The 5,203-nt window shown below is 35.7% G+C and overlaps 1 long non-coding RNA gene across 1 annotated transcript; it reads left to right on the top strand.

The window, feature by feature from the left end:
- The first annotated feature begins 2,146 nt into the window (after positions 1-2,146).
- LOC140510442 (uncharacterized) lies at positions 2,147-3,169 on the top strand. Its single transcript, XR_011969229.1, has 2 exons — positions 2,147-2,309; positions 3,052-3,169. It is a non-coding gene; the product is annotated as an uncharacterized lncRNA (long non-coding RNA).
- The last annotated feature ends 2,034 nt before the right edge of the window (positions 3,170-5,203 follow it).

Raw genomic sequence — 5,203 nt, 5'->3', positions numbered from 1 at the left:
ACTCTCATCCCCACCCCCACCCATCAAAAACTCACATACTCTATGTTTGATGTATTATTTCCTCAAAATGAAATCAACAATGCCAGTAGAAACAAAACAAGATACAAGACATAGACTTGCTAGCTGAACTTATATGAAAAATTATATCTATCTATATATAGAGAGAAAATGAGAGTGAAAGAAAGAGAGAGAGAGAGGGGGAGGGGGGTAGAGAGAAGAGAGAGAGAGAGAGAGAGAGAGAGAGAGAGAGAGAGAGAGAGAGAGAGAGAGAGAGAGGCTAGATAAGAAATAAAGACAACAAATTATGTCAACAATAGAATAAAAGATAACAGGGCAATGTATGATTATGAAGAAAAGGAAAAATAAATATGTTCCTATTGATGAGGTTTGTGAAAGAACTAAATTATCTGTTAACAACATGTTTAAAAAGTTAATAAAATCTTAGAATCACATTTTGGTTCTAACTCTGGCTTTGGAGTTGTGTGTTATCTCGGGAAAATCACATAATCTTTCAAAGAAACTGTTATTTTATCTATGTACTGAGAACAAAGTGAAGAAGTATTTACACCTATATCAAATTTATTCCTAAACTATTTCTGAAGTTTATCAAATATGACCTTGTGAGGAAAATTAATATTGTTCCGAATTATTTAATAGCACATATTTCTTTGTAATCCATCCTTTTCCTTGTTCTGATAGATCCCACTTCTGAAAGGCAGGCAGTTTCCAAAGGGCATGATCCAACAAGGTGATCATTCCTAGTCTCCAAGACATCTGCTTCCATTTCACACCTGGCCTCTTTATGTGTCTTCTTTCCCTTTTATCTTTTTCTTCAATAATGAACTTATCTACATCTTGCTCAAAAAATACAAAACAAAACTATTCACTATCTTTCTGTGTTTGCCTACTCAACTCTTTTCATATCATCCTGAAAACATCCTTTGAATGTATTTGTTAACATCCTGATTCTACAGTAAATAAACAGTACACCACATGGAATAATGAAAAGTTGGAGTACTTAAAACTAAGACATAAACATAAGACAATGTAAGTATATGGGAAGAGAATTATATGAAGTGAGGAGTACTGAGATCGAATCTTCATTCTACTACTAGAGAGGTGTCAAATAATTCATTAAATTTTCTTGGATTTCATTTCCTTATCTGCAAAAATGAGATGTTGGGCTAGATGATTTCTAAAGTCCCTACTACCTCTGAATACTATAAAACAAACGTACTACATTGTGGCTCCAGAATTAAACTCACATGGGTAACTTTTTACCAGATGAAGAAACTCATCAATTTCCATTTCTTGATGAGAATTTTCTTGACCTGATGATTCAGGTTAATGGTAACAATTCCATCTTGGAAGTGAACTCTTACATAATTGATAGAAGTCAATACTAATAACAAAATCTGTCACCAGTTCAAATATTTGTAATGACCTTGGCAAATGAACAAGACTCTGATAATAAATTTAAAACCAAACTTATGATTGATGAAGCCACATATTTACCCCACTAAAAGTCAATGAAAGAAACAAAACATGTAAAGGATATCTTAAGACTCTGGTATATTTTATAAAACAATGTTTTACTATATCTAACAAAAAAGATGGATAGCTTTTACATCTTCAGAAAGACAGAAAATTTGTGTTCAAACAATGGTCATCTGATATCTGATTTCGAGACTCATGATGAATGTCCTCTTTTCTTACATCATTATATACATACATGCATGTATATATATATGTGTATGTACACATATATGTATGTGTGCATCTATGTATACATGTGTGTATGTCTGTATGTATATATGTGTATGTGTGTATACATACACATCCAGTGCAATTCAAGAAACATTTATTAAGTGATTACTATTTGGTCAGACAAGGTGCTCAATTCTAAGGATGTAATCAATAAAAAGAAATCCCTCCCCTCAGATGTTTATAATCTAATGGGAGGAGAAAACAGATAGAAGGAGGCAGGCACAACACCAGTGGGAACAGCCAACTTGGGGGTAGAGCAATAGATGTAAAGTTATTGTTACTGTTGTGCTATGTGTCCTTTGTTATGCAAGAGGACCATGACATCAGGGAGATGATGCCAGGACTTGAAAGTGAATTGGATTTAAGTGAGGGAGGGCTGTGCAAAGTCACCAGCCTCACTTTCTTCTCTGGAGTCATTTGAGTCCAGTGCCAATATTTAAAACAGGATGACTTGACACGACCCATGATGCAGTAGGAAATTCAGATGCAAAGTGGAGTGAACTGAAAGTCCAGCCCCACATAAAGGAAGGCACTGGGAGGAGGTTGGTACTCTACCTTCCAACTTTTTAATCAGAGAGAAATAGAAGCTGAGAGAGTTGGTGTCAATCAAGCCTTGAGTTAACATGATGACATTAAAAGTCTTATCCTGGGGAGGGTATCTGGTACCCAGAGGTGAAAGGAGACAAAGCTGCAGATGGGAAGGAATCAAAGCAATTTAGTTCTCTACTCTCTAGTCCTCCAATCACCATACATACCAAGTTTGGGGAGACCAATATTTTATGCTGCCTTGTTCCTAAGGTCTATTTGGTGAGAATCTGTTTTGGAGTTTCTACAGACATTTGCTTGGGTTAAAACACACACACACGCACGCACGCACGCACACATGCACGCACAATTCCCCATCTTCACCTTTTATTTTTTTTCTTCTTCCTTTCAATTTTTCTACTTCTTCCAGTGCAAGACGAATTTACTTTAGTCTTGAAATCTCATATTTATAATGCTAAGTGGAAACTGTAATCTTCTTCTCCAAACGCTCTATGCCAGAACCAGAATGCAAACAAAAATCCAACACACAGTAGAAAAGTGCATATGAAGAATTAGATAATTCTCAAAGAATTCAAAGTCTTTTCATTACATGCTTTCCTATTCTACTACAACATCAAAGTTGGTAAAATTTACTCTCCTCTGTATTCATAATAAGAACTTTATTTAATTTGTTCCTTTCAGAAAGATTTGAAAAGTGTTAAAACTGACATGCAGAATTCTTTTCCTCTTTTTTTTAAGCTACAGTTTGGAAAGATACTACATGTCTGGCAGCAGCAAGAGAGTTCAGCACCCAAATGGAAATGAGACATCCCATTATGGTAGCACATGAAAATAAAGACAGAATTGTCTCAGTGAATTCAGGGATTCTGATCATGTTTCTATTATATTCTTCCTGCTCCGTCTTCAGAACTCCTCTTGTGACTCTGGGAAGAACATTTGAAAACTCGGTGTCTTTCATGATAATAACTTTTCAGCCTCTCTACTGTCAAACATTTTTATCTAACTGTACAATATCTGCAATTTCAAATTGTGAATATAAACAGAGGTGTATGCATTTGTGCACTTGCTGTCCAAAGTTAAGAATGACATCTCTCGTTAAATGTACAGAATAGCTCTCTAGGAAAAAAAAAGCAGAAATATTTTATTATTTTGCCAAGTATGAGCAATTGTCAATCTGCTGAAAGGTTCATCTTATTACAAGTATTTCAAGTGTTCCAGGTTAGGCTGCTTGCTACAGGTCACATTCAATCCAATCCAATTCAGCAAATAGGCATTGAGTATCCATGTATAAACCTCTTCACTGAATGCTAACCAAGATGGCATATTAACCCTCTAAAATTACAAAGGGGACTCAAATATAAATAAGTTTTCCAGCTATTGTTGTTCAAATATTATAGGTAGGGATTCTATAAATGGTGCATGGTCCTCTATCATAAATCAAGAACAAGGATATATTGTTTTTATTCAAGCCTCTGCCTTCCACTTTTACTTCTCTGAACTTTTATTGAAGAGTGTAATATAGATATCTATCTATATCTATATTTATCTACATATATATACATATATATATGTATCTATCTGTCTATCTAATCTCTTGTTTTTATCCCTATTTGCTTACCCCTACAGGTGCTGTTTTAATATGGTCTTGGCAAAGCATCATTATCTTAATAAGTAGTTAAATTGGAATAAACATATAGTTAAGGTCTAACAATCTGATATAACGTAGTCTGCACATTCCATAAAAGAAATTAACCCTTTATTCCCCTCTAAGTAGGGAAAAAATGCTTAAGTTGGCATCTATTTCTCCCAGATATAGCCTGTACAGTTGAGGTCATAGATCAAGAACTGAAAGGAACTTCAAAGGTCACATAGTCTAACACCCTGATTTTGGGCAGAGACACCTTTCATGATTTGGTTTAAGGTCACACAAGTAACAGATCAGAGGCAGGATTTGAAGCAACTTCCTATAACAGTAGAGTTAGTATGCTTTCTAACATTCCCTGTGCTGTGGCCTCTGATATCGAGAGAGAGAGAGAGAGAGAGAGAGAGAGAGAGAGAGAGAGAGAGAGAGAGAGAGAGAGAGAGAGAGAGAGAGAGAGAAACTATCCCAGAAGTGAGCATTCTTTAGAATCACCAAGGCTCCCAGTGAAACCATAGCTACATACCCTGAAATTTGGGATTGCAGCAGCAACAGAAAATAGGAAAACAAGATTGCTATCCCAAATTCTCAGAATCTCAGAATCTCAGAATCAGCTCTGTTCAGTTCCAGACCTCTTTTGAATTCCAGCCATGTGCTGCTTGACTCTGCAAATGCCAGCACTAGAAAAAAAAAAAAGTGCTGCTAGAATGCCCCAGAATCTAATGCCCACATACCTCCTATGACTGACACAAGTCTAATATTGACAGCAGTAAAAGGACAAATGTACCGTAGACACCATTGTGTCACTTTCATTACCCATCCATTTCACCTTCAAAGCACATATCTGTCTTGAGTCTTACATCATGTCTGTGTGTCTGATGTCTTAATCAGCCCGGGAAAACAAGAGGTCAGATAAAGCTACTCTAGAAAGCCACTGTACTTGTAAAATGACAGAATCTCTCAATTACATAAAATACAAGCATACACATATACACACACCTACACACAGGCACACACATTTATGATTCTTGTACGTACAATTTCTGTGATATCACACCATATATGTATATTTACATATGCATGCATATACATATGCAAATACATATATAACAATAACCATGATTTTATATTGTTGTTCAGTCATTTCAGTCATGTCTAACTCTGTAACCCCATTTTGGGTTTTTTTGGCAAAAGACACTGGAGTTCTTTGCCATTTCCTTCTCCAGTTCATTTTTACAGAGGAGGAAATGG

The sequence above is a fragment of the Notamacropus eugenii genome, chromosome 6, assembly GCF_028372415.1.
Source record: "Notamacropus eugenii isolate mMacEug1 chromosome 6, mMacEug1.pri_v2, whole genome shotgun sequence".
Lineage (NCBI taxonomy): Eukaryota > Metazoa > Chordata > Mammalia > Diprotodontia > Macropodidae > Notamacropus > Notamacropus eugenii.
This window is presented reverse-complemented; position numbering and strand designations above follow the sequence as displayed.